This window comes from Peromyscus maniculatus, chromosome 16, assembly GCF_049852395.1.
Source record: "Peromyscus maniculatus bairdii isolate BWxNUB_F1_BW_parent chromosome 16, HU_Pman_BW_mat_3.1, whole genome shotgun sequence".
NCBI classification, from domain to species: domain Eukaryota; kingdom Metazoa; phylum Chordata; class Mammalia; order Rodentia; family Cricetidae; genus Peromyscus; species Peromyscus maniculatus.
Genome location: NC_134867.1, coordinates 22,542,841 through 22,566,023, shown reverse-complemented (window position 1 = coordinate 22,566,023; position 23,183 = coordinate 22,542,841). Strand labels below are relative to the sequence as shown.

Below are 23,183 nucleotides of genomic sequence, written 5' to 3'. Positions count from 1 at the left end.
TACTATAGAGACATTTGCTCAACCATGTTCACTCATAATAGCCAGAAACTGAAAATAGCCTAGATGTCCCTCAAAAGAAGAATGGATAAAGAAAATGTGGTACATTTACACAATGGAGTCTTACTCAGCTGTTAAAACAATGACATTCACAGGTAAATGGATGAGACTAGAAAAAATCATCTTGAATAAGGTAATATAGACCCATATAGACAAATATGGTATATATTCACTTATAAGTGGATATTAGCTATTAAGTTAATGATAACCAAGCTACAATTCATAGAACCACAGAGGGTAGGTATGGAGTAAGGGGCTAGGGGAGAAGGAAACAGATAGATCTCCATAGAAAAGGGAAATAGCATAGATAGTTATGAACAGGTGGGGGTGACTAAGAGGGGAGGACCAAGGGGAAGGAAGAAAGAAGAGGGGGGTAAGGTAGTGAATATGGGGAGAGACAGCTAGAATTAGGGGGCCCTTGAGAATAGAATGAAAACCTAATACAGTAGAAGCCTCCTGAAATACATGAAAACTATTGAAATGAAGTCACCAAATAAGGCGAGTGACAAAGTCCCAAATGGACATCTTGTCACCAGTTGATGCTTCTAATACTGGGTGTGGGTTGTATCTCATTGAGCTGTTAGCCAAAGGGGTCCCAAGGGAACCCCCAAATAACCCAGGCTATTGCCAAAACTATAGTAGGTTGCTCTCCATAAGCTGACAGCATGGCCCCGTTGCTGAAGACGACATCTGCATAACTCATTGAACACAGAGAAGCCACGCTGTTGCCTACGCGGAGCTTTTCCCCCTTTCTTGTTAGTGTCCTTGGTACAGGAGGGTTCTCTGCATGCCACTAAAAGAGAAATGTAAACACCAACCCAGTTGCAAACTGTTTGATCTAAAAGGATGTCCTGCCTGCAAGACATGCTGGTGCAATGGTGGCACGAAGTTCGTGGGAGCAGACCACCAATATCTGATTTGACTTAATGCCTGCTTCACGAGATGGAACCCGTACTCTGACACCGACACTGTCTGAGTGACAAGAACCCGAGACTAGATAGCCCAGACACTAAGGGTAAAACCAAACACTCCTGTTCCAAACACAAACACAAAAACAACAACAAAAAGCTGCAATAAAGTGACTCCTAATGACATTCTGCTGTACTCATCTTGAGTTTTCCCCAGGTGAGTCTCACTGGGAAAACTGAGTCCTCTTAGGTGCAGGGTGCCTGCCCATCAGCAGATGGCCAAGAGAAAATGATCTCAATGGTGTCTTTGGAGGTTTCTTGTCTCCTCATACCATGTCTGAGCTTTTTCCCTTTTTAAAAAATTTTATCTTATGTTTTATCTTACTTTGTATTTTCTTCTTCTCTTTTTTTTTTTATCCTATATGTCTTCTGTGTATATATTATGGCTCTCAGTTTAATGTTTTTACGGGATTCCTGGTATGCGAATGACTGGGCTCCATATCTGTATCTGTTTCACGTGTCTTTTCTTTTCTTTCTTTCTTTTTTCTTTTTCTTTTTTAAACAGATTTAATTCACTTTATTTTTCTTGTATCAAAACCCTTATGTGGCGGCCACAGCTGGAGCCTGGGTCCTAAGAACAGACATTCTGGTGTGGGTTTTCACAAGATGGTCAGTGAATTCCTGATAAGGAGATTTGGTGAACACATTCTCTTTCCAGAGGTCGGGGGTTAGGTAGCTGTAGGTCTTGGAGATGGCATCAAAGGTGGCCTTGACAAAGTTGCCCAGGGTGGCAGTACAGCCCCTGGCTGACGTGTAGCAGTCATCAATACCGGCCATCATCAGTAACTTCTTGGGCACAGGAGCAGAGACGATGCCAGTGCCTCTGGGGGCAGGGATGAGACGCACCAACACAGAGCCACAGCGGCCTGTCACTTTGCACGGGACAGTGTGGGGCTTGCCAATCTTGTTCCCCCAGTAGCCTCTTCACACAGGGACAATGGAAGGCTTGGCCAAGATGATGGCCCCTCGGATGGCAGTGGCTACTTCCTTGGAGCACTTTAATACCAAGACCAACACGATCATTGTAGTCCCCGATAGCAGCAAAAGCCTTGAACCTGGTCTGCTGGTCAGCCCCATTTCTGCAGTGGCATGATCTTTAGAACCTCCATCCTTGCCGGGCGGTGGTGGCGCACGCCTTTAATCCCAGCACTCGGGAGGCAGAGCCAGGCGGATCTCTGTGAGTTCGAGGCCAGCCTGGACTACCAAGTGAGTTCCAGGAGAGGCGCAAAGCTACACAGAGAAACCCTGTCTCGAAAAACCAAAAAAAAAAAAAAAAAAAACCTCCATCCTTTAGGGATGCCCGGGGAAAAGTCAATGATCTCGGATTCCTTAACGGACAAGGAGAACAGGTAGATCTCCTCCAGGGACTTATCTTTGTGTCCTTAACCAGGCGGCCCAGCTTGGTGACGGGGATCCACTCCTTATCTTCATTCAGCTTTACCTCGACGAGCCCCGCGGCCTCGACCACGGCCACGGCCTCTACCACGACCGCGGCCCCTAAGACTGCTGCCGAATCCTCCGAATCCTCCGCGGAAGCTGCCCCGGCCTCCTAATCCTGGGCCCCCCGGTCCTCGGGGACCTCCCGCTGCACCCGCGTCGTCTGCCATTTGGTATTTTCCCGAAGAAGAAGCGTGCCTTTTCTTTTTAATCTTTTCCTTCTGTCTGTCTGTTTTGTCCTATTCTCATGAGTTAGTTTTTGTTTTATCTTATTATATTTTATCTTATTTTATTATTATCTCTTGAAAGCCTGCTTGTTTTCTAACAAGAGACAGAAAGTTGGTATATCTGGATGGGAGAGGAAGAGGGGAGAGGAGCAGAGGGAGAGGAGACCATAATCAGGATATGAGAAAAAAAATCTATTTTCAATAAAAGGAAACACACACACACACACACACACACACACACACACACACACACACACACACACACACCTGTTATAGAGAATATGGTATACCCATTGGTAGAATGCTTACTTACTACATATAGTGCCCCAAGTTTGATCCAAAGCACCAGGGGAGAAAATAGTTATTTCAGGGCCACATGATGAGCTGCTGTCTTCTTATTGTCTGTGTTGCTGGAGATTTATGTCTTCTAATGTAAACTGATTTTCATTATTCGCTGTTTTTCAAAATTATCTATTTTTATCTGCTTGGGCTATTTTTTTCCCAGATAAAATTTACCATTCTATTTTCAAGTCTTTATTTCCCTAATTCACATCAGTGGTGACTTCAAAAAGCCCTGACAACATTCATTATCTCATGACTAAATATAAAATGAACTATTTAAATGAGACACAATACCTTCTCCCCACACTGTGACAGAGCTACGAATGAAATTTTGATTTTGGATATTTGCATTTATTTTAGTGGCTGGAAAATATCAACTGGCTATGAATTCTGTTTTTTAAAAAGAGCCTAGTGACACTGATATCGGATAAACATCATAGAGGGTTTATTCTTGCATGAAACAAACCGGAAAAATATAGTTATTGCAATTAAGTTAAATGTTATATTTTAACCTATTGTCAGTTTTTGATTATGCAATGTCTTGGCATAATCAAAATAATCCAGAGTATAAATCAACATTTTGTTTATTAATCACTTCTTTTACTTTCTGAGATTATTTAATTATTTCATTTCTCCCTTCCCTTTCAGCTTTCCAACCCTTCACACATACCCTCCTTGCTCTCCTTTTTTCATATTCTTGCCCTCTCTTAAAGTGATGGCTGTGACATGTATATACATACATATGTCTAATAACCTGCTCCAGCTGTGTAATGTTACTCGTATGCATGTTTTCAGGACTGACCATTGGGTATTGGGTAACTGATCTGTGTCCTCTTTCTTCCCCAGGGAAGAAAACAGGGAAGACTGTTTCTCCCAATCTCAGCTGTCCTTAGTTGTCTGTAGTTCTTTGCACAGGGCTGAGGCCTCCTGAGCTCCCCTGCACCTATCCATGTTAGTATGTCTGTGATGTCTCTGTTCACCTCATGCTTAGGCAGTCGTGTTGGTTAGACTTTATGGATGTAGCTTCTGACATCTCTAGGGGACACAATCTCATAGCAAACTCCCTGATCCTCTGGCTCTTACAATCTTTCACATACACATTGCTCTTCCACAGTATTTCCTGAGCTTTAGGCGCTGAACTTAGTTTGTAGATGGATCCACTGGGACTGTGCTCCACAGCTCTACATTTTGATTGGCAGTGGTTTTCTGTAAGGGTCTCCCTTGTTGCAAAAAGAAGCTTCCTTGATGAGGGGTGAGAACTACACTGATCTGTGGTATACATATGTAGAGTGCAGTGAGGGATTATGCTGATTTAGTAAAGTGATGGTTGTAGGTTCTCCTTCAAGATCCATGACTTCACTAGTCCTGAGTAGTAACTGGCTAGGTTTCCATACCGGACACGATTTCCCTCCTGTTGAATGGGTCTGAAGTCCCATCAGAGAGCTGTTGGTTATCGCAAAGGCATGAGCACCACTACTGCACCCATAGGGTTAGCTTGCCACGCTGGTCACTGTTGTAGTTCATAGACATCATAGCTGGGTAGGACTGCTATTTCTTCCTCCTTTGGAAGCTTCCATGGTACCTTCTGGTATCATGAAAGCCAGTCCTCAGGGTGGAGGCTTTTGTGTCAGTTCTAGCTCAGGAACTTCTGGGCCCTGTTTCTGAAGTGCATAGTATCTTCAGCGATATGGATTTACCTTCCACCTTTAGGTGGCAATAGCCTATAATACAACATTTTATTTTTAAAAGCATGAATAACTTTGACTAGAAGCACGAGGAAAGGCTAGGAAGCTTCTTCGTGTCCTAAATGTAGGAAGTTTTTTTTTTCTAAAGAGATCAATTTTCTAAATTAGATTTCAAAATTAAATCTAAATTAGATTTAGATTTAATCAAACAATTATTTAACTCATTAAAATGATCAGATAATCCTATATCTAGTATATTACTGTATTTTGTGTTGTCTGAATATATATATTGTAAAATGGATGAAGATGATCAGAAAATCTGAAAAAATAAGCTGGGAGAGCTGCCCTGCAATTAAGAACAGACATTTGAGGAAATCCTCTACTCCTAAAGACTTGGAATGGCTTGTTCTTCATCCTTACGATGTTTCCATTCTTGGTGAAGTGTACACTCAGGCGCTGTGTTTTGTGTCTAAAACACTACAAATGCTACTTTCTTTTTTGATGTTCAGTGCCTGTGGTTCCAACAACTGACTTCTTTTCTCTAGGATCTGGCCAGTAAAGAATAATAGTTTGATCCAGTTGGAATTGCCATTTTATAAGTCAACCTGATTGAATATTGGCAGTCACCTAAAAGACATAAACAAGCAAATGGAGACCAGGCCACCAGCGCTGACATTAGACTTAACTGCAGAAGGCAGTATGGCTTCCCGTCTCCCACTGCAACTTAACTTCCAGGAAGCTTGCAGGCAGATACCCTGTGAGAGGCGTGCATCAGTTCCCAGACCCTATCTTAGGGCTCCTTCCATCCAGGGACCATCTTAACCAGTGCACAGAGCCAGCAGCCATGAAGCACACTGAAGGTTGTCTTCCTTCCTTTTTGTTTTAAGGAATCCTCAATGGTGGTAAAGTCCCCTCTTAGAGGTTGATGTGGATTTTGGAGGTGGCTTGGGGTAGAGTGGGTGTGGAATGGAGAGAGATAGCCCTGGCAGCCTTTGGAAGGGATTGAAACTCCCCTGCATGGTGGCAGTACAGTGAGAACAGCAACATCTTCACATTCCTTTTATACCATGCATGGTTCAGGTGACACACATGTTCACAGAAAAGTCAGTGTCTTGATCAAAGACCATATTTCATAATATTAGGCATAATGGTCTCCAGAAGAAGAAAATCAGAATCTGTAAGAATCAAATGTTAACAATGATAATGTTTGACTGTGATGACCAAATCTTTCTAGTCCTGTGGCTCAAATCCTCTGTGGTTTCTGAGTTTCCTCTGAGCATATACCACTCTCAAAATATATAAAGCAACACGTAGTGAAAGTGTAAGACTCTATCAATCAGGTAAGCCTTTCTCGGGGGAGCTGATAGTTTATAAAAAAAACTAAACAACCAAACCTAAGTGCTCCCACTTCAGCAGAGCATAATGAGGTGACCTCATCCCTCTGTCAAATCCTCTCTCTTCCCAAAAGAGACTTCTCCATCAGCCTTCTGCTCCTCATTAGCGCTCCCTTCCAGCTATTCACAGGGCAGGAGCTCCCCTCACCTGGCCAGCTGTCAGAAGCTCTCCCTGAGGCAACCATGGGTGATTCCCGGAAAAGAGAAATTCTGGATGCTTCCCTCTTTGCTTCTAATTGGGTATTCTCCCTGGTTCCTAAGAGTGACAAGTACTATAAATTCATCTGGTGGGTACAACAGGAGCATCCGCAGGGAGGGGTCTTTAAACAGGCAGACTTCAGGAACACAGACTTGACCTCTTGGGCCTGACAGTCCTAATAGGAAGAGCAATTTGGAAAATGCATATTCACATATTATCGATAACCAATTGAGTTCTGTGGCCTGGATAGGCATCCCTCCTGCAGGCGTTTGAAAATCCAGCCAGGAGTCCATCATGAGGCACCAGTGTTGTCCATCTGGAAAAGTCATTTATGGTAGAAAACCACTGGCCTCTGTGACACTGTTTTACTGAATTTTTTTTTCTCACCAAGCTACTAAATTCAAACCATCTCTCCCAACACTCATACCTTGGGCCTTAATATTGATATTTTATTGTCTTTAAATACTCATGCAGCTGAAGTCCTGCTCCTAGCACATTGCTAGCAAGAGATAAAAATGGCTAAGAGGTGCTTGTCACAGACAGCAGCTTTCTAGGAAATGTCCCTTCAGGGATGCAGAAAAGGCTCTCATCACACTTCTTTCCCTTTTGGTATCAACAGGATTTAAACGTGTAAATTGTCCGTCACCTGAGGCCTGCCATCAAAATGTCCTAGTTGCTTGGGTACTTTCACTTTACTTTTTGGGTTTCAATTGGAGAGGGAGTTGGAGGGGGGGGCACTGTTGTGCACTGAAAATCTGGGACAAGGGCCTAGAAATCTAGGTGACCAGGAGAAAAAGATAATTAGACACAGGGCTTCTAATCCCCTTGCAGAAAATTTGCCTGAGGCAGAAGAGAGCCTTCCTGGAGGACACAGCTCCAGGTTGAACATCTCAGGAACTTTAATCACAGCAAGAAGATCTGATCACCAGCAAATGGATTTCACAGGAAAAAAGCTCAGAACTCCTGTTCCCTGGACACTCAGAGCCTGGTGCTGTGACTGGTCCTTTAATCTTTCCATTTTACGGATGAAGAACTAGAGCTCTAAAGACAGGCAACTCTCTTGAAGTCGCTGTTAGATTGCAGATGCTCCAGTTGCCTTGCGCACTCTCTCTTTTTCTCAAGAAACAGGCCATGCCTCCCCACAGCCCCATCTTTCTCTTTAGGTACATAGTGGCAAAGGATAGTCAAACCGCTGTGGCCTTGCAGTATCCTCCAGCAGATTCAAGCAAGTCCAGGCTTCTATTGTCCATACCTATAGCAACTGTGAACCATAACTTTATTTTCTTACTCACTGCCTTCCTATATAGGCTAGGTCACAAGGTATGGAAAGCCCACATTAATGTATAAGAGCAAGAAATTCCCAAATCCCCTTTGCTGGCCAGGACCAGAGATTGTCTTTCCTTAGGACCCCAGCATCATGTTTATGGAAAAACACTGTAACTCCCTTGATAAATCTATTTTGAAGACAATCCACCTGAATAATGTGTATTGAACCCAACATCCTTTAAAATTAATAGTCACGTAGTAGCCAGAGTGACTGTCAGTGGTTCTCACCTACCATTTCCTTACACAAATGGTTTTGTTGTTGTTGTTGTTGTTGTTTTCTTTTTGTTTTTGTTTTAAATCAAGATCCAGGAAAAGGAGGAACTGTATGGATCCAGTCCCAAAAAAGTTTATTGAGTTCATCTGAATAGCAGCCTGGTGGGCTTTAGTTTTGTTTTGCATTTTTATATTTGCAGTGTGGGGTATAAGGTAACGCCAGGAGAAGCAGGATGATTTCAGTGGCATCTCTGCCTGAGTGGTTTTCTGAGGAAGACTTGCCTTAAGTAAGCTGGGCCCTAACTTGTATTTTTTTATTTATAGAATTCATGAACATGAGAACATTAACGATAACATTAAAGCGAGTACACATTTCAAAGCACATATTGAAGGAAATGAAAGTTTTCTGATAAAATATTAATTCTGCATTAATTTTGCATCACTTTTGATGCCTTCCAGCATTAAAACCGCACAGCAGGGAGCAATACTTTCAAAAGCTAGAGGAAAACATCTTGTACTTTGGGGGTTTCTATTTCTGGCATCCCTAGTCTAGGGTTTTTGGTTTTTTTAAAAGACAAAATCAGATTTTTCCCATGTCATACTAGTCATTTGTTCATTCGGCAGATAATTATGTGCTCACACACTTGTTCTCTTTCTCTGTGGACTTACCAGGCACTGAGGGTCATCCTGTCATATTTTGGAACACTCAATCCCTCCCTCCTGGCCATGGAGCTTCATTCCAGCTGCTATCCCATGTCCCCCTGGTCTTCATCCCTTCCCACTGGGAAGCTCTCTTCAATATCTTGGTTCATCTTGGCCTCATCCATCCCTTCCCTCCTTTCTCATTCCTTCTCTCCTGTTCTTCCTTTTCTCCTTATATAGCGACAGGGAGTAGCAGAGGACCTTGAACTGCTGGTTCTCCTACCTCTACACCCTAGTGCTCGGATACAGGCATATCCAGTCTTACGTTGTACTGAGGACCAAACCCAGGGCTTCCTGCATGTCAGGCCAGCACTGTACCAGCTGAGCTCCATCTCCAGCCCCCAGAGTTCGTCTTTTTTATTAGTTTGATGGTCTTACACGGTCGTATAATGAATTTGGTCATTTTCACCCCTCAGCACTTCCCACATCCTCCTCTGTCACCCCCTGGCACCCTTCTCCCACATCCCAACGAGCCCCATCCTACTCTCCTGTCTTCTTTTGTGTGTGTGGCCCATGGAGCTTAATTAGATTTACTTGTTCAAGCCTAGATGAGAAGTCACTCGGTGGGACTTGGACAATGTGTCAATGGTTGTACCACTGAAGAACGTGACACCCCATTCCTAAACGAGTGTTATTGCAAATGGTCCCCTCTGGAAGTGGTGGGGACTCATGGGCCCCTTCCTTATCCATGATGGAATGCTGATGGCCCCGACCTTGACTTGTACAGGTAGACACTACTGTAATGAGTTCATGATGCATCATGTCCAGGTGACATCTTTTCATTGCATGTCTTCCCTTCCTCAGCTCTTACACTCTTTCCAAACCCTCTTTTATGATGTTCCCTGAACCTCAGAAGGGTTGTTAGAGTTGTCCCAGTTGGGGCCAAGCATGCCACCATCACTTATTCTTAACACTTTGGCCAGTTATGCATTAACCACTGCCTGTTTCAGTAGGAATTCAGACTTCTCAGATGGAGTCTACATGTGAGTATTTTGAAGGCGGTTTGGCAACAGGTTAGCCAAACAATAACAGCAAGTTCTCTTCTAGAGTTTGTGATTTCTCCAGCCCAAGGGCAGTTGGCCCCTGGTCTTATTATTGGTGGGAGATTGTTCTGTTTGTTGTTTATCTTTCCCTCTTCATACCAGACTGTGAACATCAACCTAAAGTCACAGTCTCTGGTTTGGGGGTCTCACCTATTCCTCAGGAACAGATCCCTTAACAGCCACCAAAGTGGAATTGCGTGGCTGCCCTGGACTCTAACAACCCCAACAGCACTCTTTCCTTGAATTCTTTCTTCTCTTGCTTTGCCTGAGTTTTCTCCCAGTTACCTCTCCTACCTGCTGGCCCTTTCTCCTGTCTTTTGTGGATACATTTTTTTTTTCCTTGAGACAATTTCACTATGTTGCTCTGGCTGTCCTGGGACTCACTCTGTAGACCAAGCTGGCCTCGATCTCACAGAGATCTTCCTAGCTCTGCCTCCTGAGTAATGGGATTAAAGGTGTGGGCAGCCACCGCCTGGCCTGAAGCACGTTTTTGACTTGTCTTCCATATTCTTATTTTCTGACTCCCTTGTTGGCCTCTTCTCAGCCTCCTTCCTCCTGAGTTTGGTCAAACTCTAGGGCTCACTTTTCAGTTTTCTTTTCTTTTCTCTCCTTATTCCATTATACGGCTATCAGACCATGACCTTCAGCACTGTCTGAGAGTGATATTCACTTTCATAATTCCAGACCTCTCAGCTGAATTCAAGGCACATGAATCCAGTCACCCCAACCAAGCTCACTCAAAGCTCAAACACATAGCCAGATGAGAACTCTTCTTTTGCAATGTACCTTCTCTTTCTGGTTTTTTTCTTTTTCTTTTCTTTTTCTTCCCATTTCATATTATAACACCAACACTCACCCAGACACTTGGCCCAAAATTAAGGCATCGTTCTCCACCCTTCTATTTTTCTTTCCAACTATTCCCAACCCCCATACAAAATGTTCGGAAAATCCTGTTGGATTTGTGTCCAGTTATCTCTAGCTACTTCCAGTTAGCTCCTAGCTTAGAATCATCATCATCATCATCATCATCATCATCATCATCATCATCATCCTTTAATAGGCCTGCTAACTACCCCAATCTGGACACTCTTACCCTCTCACAGTTAATCTTCAACAGCAGCAATGGTTCACTCACAATTAAGAGCAAATCTCTTCACCTTCCCTTGACTTGCAGAGCCTCATGTCACCTGCCCCAACGGGGGAGGGGAGGAGTGGGGGGAGGAGTGGGGGCGAGGGTGCAAGGGTATCCCGTGCGTGCAGAGAACCATGCTGGGCAGATGCAGCGAGATGCAAGCCATGAGGGGTATGGTGGCAGCGGCGCTGGCCAGTGATACACACCCCGGACGCTGCATCCACGTGGAGAGTTTATTATAATAGAGAGATGAAGAGGCAGAAAGACAGAAAAGGAGAGGGAGGGAGGGAGGGAGGGACAGAGAGAGAAGGGAGAGGGGTTGGAGAGGGAGAGAGGGAGAGAGAGAGAGGGAGAGAGGGGGGGAGAGGAGGAGGAGTTTTTCCTTAGAATGGGGCTTTTATGTCAGGACACAGGGCGGTGCCAAGGGGGTGGGATTTCAAGGGGCAGATCAGAATATAACACCATCCTCTTCTTGTGTTTACCCTCTTGCCGCTGGCCACCTCCCGGCTTTCCCATGGCTTAAATATGCTATGCTCCAGATCCTCACGCTTCTGTTCTCTTGCCTTAGACCTCTCTCTCATCACCTTTGCATATTTTACTCTTGTCACATTCTTAGCTGGACAGGGGGAGAAAATGTAAAAGAAAGTATAGCTTTAAATGGAGGCTTCAGGAGGTCAGAATAGTCTTATCCATGCTCTGTGTCTAGTACTCATGAAAAGATGTATCACATATTTGATAAATATCTGCTGGATAAATGCCTGGGCAAAGCATAAAGCATGAGTTGAACTTTCTTCACTCACACAGAAGTCTGGTCTTGCCTTTTTAGCCACTTAAATGTCTTGGGAATTCCCTTTGTCCTATCCTGCTCCTCCTTCTATTTCAAACCATAGAAGTGACCTTGTAAAGTGAAAACCACATTCATTTGCCCTTTATACCTGGAAACCACAGAATAAAATTCGAGCTCCCTGATGTGGCTTGTTAATTTCTCCGTGATTTTCCCCTAGCCATTTCCATACATTTTGTCTCCTCTTTTAGAGACTTCATGGTGTCAGCTGCACATGACAATAAGTTGCAGAGATCTTTTGTACGTTATGTTCATAACTGGCAACACTAAATTATGCACTTAAAAATTGGCTAAAGGATGGAACACTGTTAGAAGACATTGCTGGCTGGTTAGAGGTCACAGTCGGCCAGAACCTTACAGCTTTCTCTAAGCTGCAATATGGAATTTCCCTCCCTTTCCAGCAAGACCTCCTGCTCCCTACCTGCTCTTATCTGGAGGATGCCCCTGGGCCTGGAGGACTGACCTTATCTGAAAACTGTCTCTAAACCAGATGCCTGTCTCTAAATCAGATGCCTGATTCATCTTTAATTTGACCGTTGGCACAGATCCCTGCTAAGAAGACTTGTGCTAAGAGCTCTGCTATAGGACCCTACTGCCACATCCAAAGCCTTGTGACAAGAGCATGTCACTTAATGCAAATTAGGGTTTGTCCCTCAGGCTCCCCAAGCCCATATATTCCTTATACTGTAGAATAAAATTGAGCTGATTCACTGAAGCCTTTGTCCTGGAGACCTCCTTCCATTTCTGCTCATGGGCCGTGTACAAAGCTTTCTGTCCCCACCCCCCAATCTGCCTCCTTCCCCTCTAGGACTGATGGCCAATAGGCCAAGAAAGAAAGAGTATCCCCACAGAGCACATGGGAGGTGTTCTTACCACACACAAAAATCACAACTCATGCTGAAGTGTGCTTAGTTCTCTAGCACGCCACAGTCTTCCTGGTCTCACTTATTCGCACCTGTTCTTCCCCTACCTGGAATCCTCACGTTTCTCCATCGCCACTTTTTTTCATGGTGACTCACAATGAAGTTTCACATTCAGTTTAGACCACACTTCCTCTAGGAACGCCTATGTAAGTTCCCAAGTCTAGATTAAGTGCCTTGAAGGGAAATCTCATATATCTTTAGGATGTATACTTATATATCTGTAGGATGTATACCTATGCTAAAATACAATTACTGCCCTTAGGGTGGACATTTCTTTCTTGTACTCAGGCCTTTTGTTTTCGAAAGATTTATCTATTTTTATTTCAGGAGCATCTGGGTTTTGCCTGAGTGTGTGTCTGTGTACTATGTGCATGCCTGGTGCCCACAGAGCACCAGGGTGTTAGATTCCTCAAACCTTAAGTTAAGGAGATACCATGTGGGTGCTGGGAACTGAACCAGGGTCCCCTGAAAGAGCAGCAAGTGCTCTTAACCCTTGAGCCATCTCTCCAGCGCCCTTTGTACTCAGTTTTGCCTGACAACAAGAACAGTGCTTGGCACAGCATGACCTCCACAGGTATTTTGTTCATCTATTTAATAATATTTATGGAAGATGAACCTCAGGCCAGGCACTGCCCTTAGAGACACAGTATCCATATAATAAAACTCCCTACCCTGATGTGTTTTTTCCATGTGGGAAAAGACAGACATGAGCATATGTCATATGTCAGTGGTGACATTGATGGAGAAAAGGGACACAGAGGAGAGGGTAGGCAGTGTGGAATGGGGAAGGAGATTGGAATCTTAAGTTGACAGTCGGGGAGCACTCACTGAAGTAACACTTGGATGGGTCTTGGGAAGCTTGGCAGATAGCAGCTTTCAAATGGATGAGTAATGAAAGAAGCAATGACTAAGATCTCTTTTTCTGTCATGAAAGAAACCAGGATGGCAGGGAGCAGTTGATTCAGTTTATTTCCACCATGAGGAGCTAAAGGTAAGGTCCCTGTGCAAGCGCACCGTAGTTCCTATCATCATCGCAGGCCCAGATGTTGCCACAGCCCCCAGTCTTCTCACAGAACTCAAACCGTTGACCCCAAAAGGTGCCCAGTCACACCCTGACTTTCCATTCAATAGCTCTTTAGTTAGAAAATGCCCCAACTCAGACAGTGCAATGGAGAGGGAGGAAAGGAAGAAGAGAGGCAAAAATAACTCCTGCTTCCATGGCAGATGTTGATGTTTCTGTGAATTCTCATTGTCTGAGACTTCAACTTCTCAGCTGCTTTTACGTTTCAGGGCTGGAAAGTTGGCTTAGAGGTTAAAAGCATGAGCTGTTCTTCCAGAGGACCCAGGTTCAATTCCTAGCACACAGAAGACAGCTCACAACTGTCTGTAACTCCTGTTCCAGGGGCTCTGGCACCCTCCCACAGACATACATGCACACAAAATAAATGAATCTTTTTTTAAAGACTATATATTTCAATGCATAAAGCAGCACACAAGTTTCCACAGATTTGTGAACAAATGCATGTCCTCAAATACATCATTGAAGGAAACATGTGCTGTGGGATGTCCTGTATGTTGTGAATAAATAAAACACTGATTGGCCAGTAGCCAGGCAGGAAGTATGGAATAGGTGGGACAAACAGAGAGGCTGGAAGGTGGAAGTCTGGAGGAGACGCCAGCCTGCTGTCATGTAAAGGCAGCAGGTAAAGCCATGGAACACATGGCAACATATAGATTGACAGATATGGGCTGAGTATAAGAGTAAGAAGAGCTAGACAATGGTAGGTCTGAGCTAATGGCCGAGTAGTTTGAATAATATAAGCATCTGTATGTTTATAAGTGGGCTATGGGACTGCTAGGGCTTGGCGGGACCCAGAGAGAAAAACTCAAGCTACAAACATGCTACAAAGATCTTCTTTTCCCTCTTCCTTTACAAGGATGCTCTTCCAATGTAATGATTTATTATAGGCCAGCACAGTGTAGTGATCAACTCACAATGAACACTGTCGATGGACACAATCAAGATTTGAAAGAGTCTGATGTGTTTCAGTAGGGCAGAAGCCTGTGTGGGCAGTCTTGAGGGGACTTTCCAACTACAAAGAAGGAACAGCTTTTGTATAGGATTCCTTTCCCAAAAAGGCACAGAAAGCTTACAAATGCACCTATGTAAGGGCCTCCAAAGGTTAGTATTTGCTGTGATGATTTGTGTTGCCAACTTGAGAGCATCTGAAGTCACTTGTGAGCAGTCTCTGTGCCAGAAGTTCTTAACTTGTGGGCCATGGCCCATGTGAATGACCCTTTCACAAGGGTCACCTAAGACCATTGGAAAGCACAGATGTGTACATCATGATTCATAACAGTAGCAAAATTACAATTTACGAAGCAGCAATGAAAATGATTTTGTGGTTGAGGGTCACCACGGCATGAGGCATTGGATTAAAGAGTTGAGAACCATTGCACTAGGCATACCTGTGAAGGATTATGTTGAATGGGTTCATTGAGAAGGGACTGATCCATCCTAAGAGGAGAGCACAATTTCCTAGGCTCGGGTCCTTCAGTATATGAGAAGGGGCACACACAGAGCACAGGCACTCACCTCTGCTTCCTGATGGTAGATGCAATATGAGGAGCCTCTTCTCCCCACCAACTTAGCTTCCCTGCCACGAGTGTATTCCCTGCATATTCTCCTGAGCTGTGAGGCAAAGGAAACCCTTCCTAAGCTGCTTTTGTCAAGGTGTTTTACCACAGCAACAGAAAAGTAAAGTATTTGCCTTGGGTTGGTATCTTAGTTCACTCAGTCACTGTAATAAAACACCATGGACTGGGCGCCTATAGCAATACAGACTTATTTCTTACAGAGGCTGAAAGTACAAAATCAAGGCACTTTCAGACTTGATGTTGGGTTGCCACAGGAAGCCAGCAGGGTGTATTTTAATCCCACTGTTAAGAACTCTATGTGGTTTAATCACGTTCCAAAAGCCCTATCTCCATGTATCATAATTTAAGGGTAAGGATTTCATCATGTGAATGTAAAGTGGAGAACAAACACTCAAGGGTAGGCAAGAAAAAAAATAAATATCATCTCCAATTGTGTTTGGTTTTTTTTATTCATACTACAATAAATTACCACAAAGTTATTGCCTTGAAAAAATACAGGTTCCTCTTCTTATTTCTGGGGTCAGAGGTCCTAGAGGGGTCATTCGGTGGGCTCTGGGAGGGGATTCTCCTTTTTAGCTCCTGGAGTTTACCTCCATTCCTAGGCTTGCTATCACTTCTTCCCTCTTCAAAGGCAGAAATTTAGCATCTCTAAATCTTTCTGATGCTCTGACCTCAGCTTCTGTTGCCTTATTTCCTTACCTAACTCCATCTCTGTCTTCCAAGGATCTTTGTGATTACATTGCGGTCACCCAGATAATTCAGGATAATCTCACTATCTCAATATCATTAGTTTAATCACAACCCTGCATCTATTTTGCCATTTAAAGTAACACATTTGCATATTGTGGGGATTAGAAGACCAGCATTTTTGAAAGGACATTATTCTGCCTTACACTCCAGCTATGTTCATGCATACTGAGAGGTGTATCGGAAATAATGAGAAATTTCCTTTAAGGGAAAAAGAAAATTGCCCATTCTTGAGGAGGCTGTATGGGTGTTTACAGACCTAATCTCCTGTAATGCACTGGAATTCGTTCATCAGGCACGGTTGTCATTCACGACAGTCACTCTGGAAGGTCATGGTTGTATTTTAATGTAGTGCTCTTTACTCAAAACCATTTTAACTCTCTGAACTCTCCTTCTGAATACTTGTTAATGGAGGCAATTGCTCATTCTCTGAGGGTAGATTCAGTATTTGGGAAAATCCAAAATGTTGGATTAAGCTATATAATACTTTCTGGGTCTGTGGCGGGGTGGGTGGGGGCAGTGATAAAGACACCCACATGCCTTCAAATTGCCTTTTCAAGAGATTTCAGAGGAGAAATTCTGAAAATTATTGAACAGTGGTCATCAGAACACTTGTATCAGGTTGAGACATGAGTATTTTGAAGTATAGTAGTGCTGTAGTTGTATAAACTTTGCTGTTTAAAGTAAGATGTTAGCACTTCAAGAGCATGTCTTTTAGTGAAAAGTAAAGAGAATTCTTATATTAGAAGTTGTTTCTAATGAAATCACTGGGGAATTGCTTATTTCTTAATTCTTGTTCCATTGCCTAACCATGGAAGCTATGTGTTGCAAGTCAGCTCTTTCAAGTTCCTTGTCTCTTTATGGTGTATTGCCTGAGTAGAGCTTTTGAAATGACCCCAAACTAGATCATTGTCTTTAAAAGTCTGCAATTTTTGTATTTGACACAGAAAAATCTTTGATTTCTTCTTAATCTTGTCAATAATCTATAGTGTTTTGAGAACCTAGAATGAATTATGAGAAATTATCAGTTACCTTATTTTTAGAATTTTTCTCAGAAAAAGGCAAGGAGGATGGTTTTGAATAAAATGGTTCTAACTTTCTACTAAGATTTGTTCTTTATAGATATCACCGAGAACACGTTCAGCCTCTGAGTACACTTTGACCGGCAAGATCTCAGAATGAAGCTAACTCCAACCCTTTGAGTTTATTTACTGCAAATCAGAGTTTTTAACTGAGACTTCTAATCCCCTTCCAGAGCACAGTTTACATTTTTATTTACTGGGCAATTAAGTACTTTGGTTTCTCTCTCTCTCTCTCTCTCTCTCTCTCTCTCTCTCTCTCTCTCTCTCTCTCTCTCTCTCTCTCTCCCCTCTCCTCTCCTCTCCTCTCCTCTCCTGACTCTTTTCTTCTCTTTCCTCCCACATATATATCCCAGAGCTGTTCACTAAGTTTATAAATACTTCTTTCCTTACGATTCACTTTGAGCCTCTGTCCACTCAGAATTTCCCAACTCTGTTCTGTAGGTGGCAGTCATGTCTGGAAGGTGAACGTAGTCAATGGTTCCAGACTGATGGGCCCAAAGGAGGCTTGGAGAAATCCAAGTCTGGGCTTCCTTGGTCTTCCTGTTTGTCCTGCTAACCCTTCCCAACAAACATTCCAAGTTAGTCAAGCTGGCCTCTTGCTTTGAGGATTTAAATGGGAAATATTGTTTGTGGTATAATTCTGATTTAGAGAAGTGTTTTGTTTGCCACACATCCTACACAAGATACACACCTAAGGAAGAAAATATGAACTGTTGCCCACAGTACAAAATAATTTTCCGCTTCTAAAAAAACTCTGATGTATTTTCTGGTTGGTACAAAAATGGAAATTGTTGACAAAATCTGTTGAAGATATTGTTTCAGGAGCATGCCCATGGCAGTCAGGCAGTTCCCTTGTACTCCTGAAGTATTCTTGATTTTGTATGGCAAGCAGTGGTATTCCAGAGCCTTAAGTGGGGTAAATTTAGAGCCTGGTACTAAAAAAATAAGACTTCAAGTAGGATGTTGCCATATGTACCCAGACGATTCACCACGATGTTTTCACTTCACAAACCAGAGTATACTGGAAGGATTTTGTTCATATTAAGAACCATCTCATTCATCTTCAGGAGATCCTATGCCCTCACTGACTGGCAAATGGTTTCACTTTAGTTGGAGGTGGGTTTCCTAACCTCTTCCTGGACTTCACGCAGGTCTTCCTCTTTGATTACTTTGCACATAGCTGTGTATCCCATCACTTTTCTTAAAATTTCAGTTCAAGAGTAAGTAGAAAAGAGAATGGGAGTGTTTGAAAAATGCATGCCCCCCCCTTAAATTGGGTGGATGGAAAGAACAGAAATAATGGATAGAAAGAAGTAGAAATAATCTAAGCAAAGGAACTGGGATATATCATGCTGGCAGATCCAGCCCTAAGAATTTTAAAGACCCTTAGGACCACTGGAAGAGCTATGGTGGTTCTGTAAGAAGGCCTGCTTGTGGAAAGGGCAAAGGAACTTCACTGTAGAGGGAGAGCGAGAGACTGCATTAGGAGCTGCATTATTTTATCCTTGGGGCTAGTGGAGAAACATTAAATAAAATGTTATACTTGCATACTATGATCACATTGCGGGGGAGAAGGATTTAGATTCTCAATTAGAGGTAGAAAAACAGAGAGAGAGTGATAGGAGAGAGAAAGAGAGAGAGAGAGAGAGAGAGAGAGAGAGAGAGAGAGAGAGAGAGAGAGAGAGAGAGAGAGAACAAGTATATAAGGGCATCTCACTATGTATGACCGGCCTATATGCACCACTGGAGCTGAAAATCTCCACTGGCCTGCTTTATTGTCTGATTCTTGTCGTCAATGGATCCGACTCAGATGTCACCCCTGGAGTCCTCCCTGTCATACAGAGTCAGTCACTCCTTTTTAATTCCAGGGCATTTTGTCTTCCAGTAAAATAGAAACACATTTAAAAAAAAACTTAATGCGCTATTGAGCCATGTATCCCTAAAACTGAGTCATAAAAAAAATGAGATGGCATCCTTTATAGAAAAGATAAGAGGTTACTGATTAACTTTGAAAACATGAAGCTCTCCCTTTTTGGCCATCTTTATCAATGAAAGATGTAGAAAGTCAGATTCATGGAGGTAGGAAAGATTCTAAACCTCTACTTTTCTCTTCAACAAAGATTGCCACTTCCTCCCTCTAGAGAGCTAGGAGGCCTGGCGTTCCCAGAAGTGGAAGGATGGAAGACAAAGAATTCCCCTCCAGAGTAGCAGAGTAGGACATGTGTTTGTCTTTCCTACCTGCGGATCCAAGGGTGTTAGGTCTCAAATCGGGGACAAATGGCTAACTTGGGTGTCTATTAACAAACCAAAGCGGATGTTGGCTACCAGGTTCTCCCAGCGTCCTTCAGCCCCTACCTGTTGGCATATACAGCCATCTACCCTGAACTCATCCTGCCCAGGGACTGGACTGAGCAGCCCTTTCCCAAGTTGCTCTTCCCTATATAAGCCAGCCATTTTGGCTACACCAGTCCCTTTTGGTCACTCTTGGCCTCTAGGTCCAGGACACCCCTCTAGGGCTTTCCTCTCTTGCTCTCCCTACCCTTCTCTTCATGGTTTGGTTTAGTCTGCCAGCCATGTTCAGCTTGGTCTCTTCCCTTTGCCTGCTCTCTCCCATTATAACTACAATAAAAATCTCCATACTTCAGGAGTAGTCACGGCCTCCTCCTTTTATTTCATTTTTTTTTTATTCAAAGGGCAAGCAAAGGAAGCTGACCCCTAGGTGTCCAGTGCTGCTGTCTCATTTACTGAAGTCTCAGAGCGGGGATGGGGGAGGAGAGGTGGGGGCAAGAATGCTCAGTGGTTTGAGACGAAATGGAAAGAAAAGTTGTTCAGTTTCAAACCCAGGACAAATGGCTGAGATGCCTATTTAACATATCAACACAGACCTGGCTGCCAGGTCCTCCCAGCATCCCTCAGTCCCTATCTGGTACAGAATATAGCTGGCACACCCCAACCTCTACCCTGAATTGTCCATCCCATGTTTCAAATCTGGGACAAATGGCTGAGGTGCCTATTGAACAGAAGTGTCATTTTCCTTTAAGATAGTGACATCCCGAGAGGAGGACACCATAGAAAGCAATTGGAGGTGAGTGTGGTTGGCAGCCACTGTACCTCCCAGCATCATAAATGTATGGTGGGAAACTATCAACGAGGCTGGAAAGACCACTTCAGGAAGCAGCAGGGGCCAGCTGCTGTTGTTTGAATAGAAATGGCCATAAGAGCTCACAGATTTGAATGCTTGGTCACCACGGAATGGCACTATTAGGAGGTATGGCCTTGCTAAAGTAGGTGTGACCTTGTTGGAAGAAGTATACCACTAGAGGGTGGTCTTTGGAGTTTCAAATGCTCGAGCCAGGCCTAATGTCTCTCTCTCTTTATGCTGCCTGTCAGTTAAGATGTAGAATTCTCAACTCCTTCTCCAGCACCATGTCTGCCTGTGTGTTGCCATGCTTCCCATCTTGACTATAATGGACTAAACCTCTGAAATGTAAGCCAGCACCAATGAAATGTTTTCCTTTCCAAGAGTTGACATGGCCATGGTGTCTCTTCACAGCAATAGAAACCCCAAGGCAATGGCAGACTGCCAGAACCAGAAAAGAGCAAAATCTCTTCACCCAAGGAAGCAAGTACACGTTCAGCACTGGCCAGCTGCCCTGAAGTGGAAATCAACCACAGGACCAACATGAGGCCGAGGGGGCCATAACCTCTAAAGACCCACATGCTATCTCAGACATGAATATGGAGGGTGGGAAATGTGAGAGGCTGGGCATCTGTCCAACAGCAACCGAACTGCCCAAGGAGAGTTTTCAACTTAGGAGCAGATTGGTCAGTTTTACCCTGACTCATTCTTTTCTCTCCAGACACCGCCAGTTGGCCTGGCGGAGAATGTTTGGGAGAAGAGTTGCCTTCAACAGATTAAAGCTGTCACCTTTAATCCCAGCACTCAGGAGGCAGAGTCAGGCAGATCTCTGTGAGTTCGAGGCCAGCCTGGGTCTACAGAGCGAGATCCAGGACAGGCACCAAAACTACCCAGAGAAACCCTGTCTGGAAAAAACAAAACCAACCAACCAAACAAACAAACAAACAGATCAATGACAGAAAATAATGACAGGGCAGCCAATTTGACCATTTAAATGTAGTACAAATGAATCTACATGCACACAATGCTTACAACATGTGAATATCTAGAAATGCAGACGTTTTAAAACTGTACATCCAGAGAGCCTTGTTGAACATCTAAAACATGGCTGGCATCTTATACACACATTCAAAAGAAGTGGGTGGATTTCCCATGCTAAAGGCAAGAGAGGTCCCTCATTCTGCCTTGCTCCATAGCTGGAAAGGTACCCTTTCCTTAGCTAACTCACTGAAATGTCTAATACATTTTAGCATCTCTCTTGTACATGCCACTGTACAGGAGTACAACCAAAAAAATTTCTGCACTTATGCAAATATGAGAAATGTATCCAGTGCTTATTGCACACCACGTGTGCACCCCCCCTTCAAAGGCTTTGTGTACTCAAAGGGAAGAGGAAATTGATAGGACTGGAATAGGCACAGGACACACCAAGACCAAGTTTTCAGCACAAAGGAGATTTATTTGCCCCAAAGGGACAAAGAGCGGGGAGTAAGAGACAAAGATGGGAGACAGAGGATGAGGGAGAAGGAAAAAGGAACAAGGGAGAGGCGAAGGAATATTTGCACCCCAAGGACAAAGGACTGCCTCTGGATAGAGAGCAGACAGATGTGGCCCATGGGCAAAGGGCAGTTTATAAAGGGAAAAGGGGAGTCTCTGCATCAGGATGAGGTGTTTAATTTTAGTTGCTAATCAGGGCAGCCAAAGGGGGTTTTTGATTGCTGGACTTCAATACTTCGATAGCTGGACCTTGGTGGTCAGCCTCAGGAGGAGGAAGTGACTAAATAAGGAATAGACCTTGGTGGCTAGCTTTAGGAGTGTAATCTCACAGTTTAGCAAGGCAGAGGGAATGGGGGAAGGGCAAGGCCTGCCAGCGTCAGGCCTACTAGAACCCTTCAGAAATATGTAAATAAAAAACTATCATCCAAAGTAGAAAGGGAATATTGCCATAACAAAAGAGAAGGTGGAAGGATGAACGAAGAATCCAGACTGGATCAAATGCTTTGGCAGCCACAGAGCTAGGGAGAGAGGGTGGTGTTCCCGTTACCTCCAGAGGTCTTCTTGATTACTGTCACTGCCGGTGGTATCTGAACTATTAGCCCAGCAGCTTTAGTCAATGAATATACCAGCTTCCTTCCATAGCCTGGACGGAATAGCTCTGCTGACAATTCAGATGCAGTAGAAGTACAGTGACGGAGCTGGGGTGTGGGGGAGATGAGGTTTCTGCGTGTCCTTCAGATGGATCAGGTTCGAGAGCAGTTAAGGGACCTGGTCAAGTCCTTAGACTGAGGCGCCACATGTTGAAGTTGCTGTTATTTCAAACACAGGTCTAGGGCATTCATCAAAGAAATCTGAAAGATCCAGAACCTCGTCTTCCTTTGGGGGTAGGTGGGTAAGAAATGTGTCTATTCTTAAAAGCTTTGCCTTTAGCTATATTGAAAATGTCTCTTGAGTAGTTACTCAGTTTCCACAAAACTGAATTAGGGACTGGTAGAACATCAAGGTTAAGCAAGAAGCTACGGTATTAGAGACTAACTTTGTAATCCTAAACTCAAGTCTGTGGGTCTGGATTCTAATGTATATAGCTTTGCTTCCTCTATGTTAATTCACACAGACATTCAAGTTAGCTACAGGCCAAAAAGTTAGTGCAATACCTTTCTCTCATGTCCAATAACTCGTTGGCTGTGGAGGTGGGGAGCATTTTTCTCCTGTGTGCCTACGGAGCTGTGTGAGACCTCTGATCACCTCCTGACTATCTTGGATTCTTTGTTGCTGTAGTTATCTGTCATCTCGTGGCAGGATTCATGTCTGATTAGCAGTTGTATCCTCTAGGCCATCCTGGGTTTTTTAATCGGTGAGGGAGTATCTATTCCTGTGGCTTCAGCTTTAGTCTGCAGAGAAGGTACACACCCACTGGACTTTCCCTGTGTCTGATAATCTCTAATTCGTTGTTTACTGAAAATTCAAAAAGTGTGGTACCAGAAAGCTCGAGGGCTGAGGAAAGCAATGGGATACACTGTGGTTCTCATACGATTCACATGCCTTCCAGGATTTGTCTCAGGGTTGGT

The 23,183-nt window shown here is 43.7% G+C and overlaps 1 protein-coding gene and 1 pseudogene across 1 annotated transcript in view; both read right to left on the bottom strand.

The window, feature by feature from the left end:
* The window catches only part of Slc35f1 (solute carrier family 35 member F1), a 413,434-nt gene that overhangs the window by 52,850 nt on the left and 337,401 nt on the right, over positions 1 to 23,183 (bottom strand). The window lies entirely within an intron of this gene.
* Positions 1,566 to 2,632, bottom strand: LOC107402674 (small ribosomal subunit protein uS5-like; annotated as a pseudogene).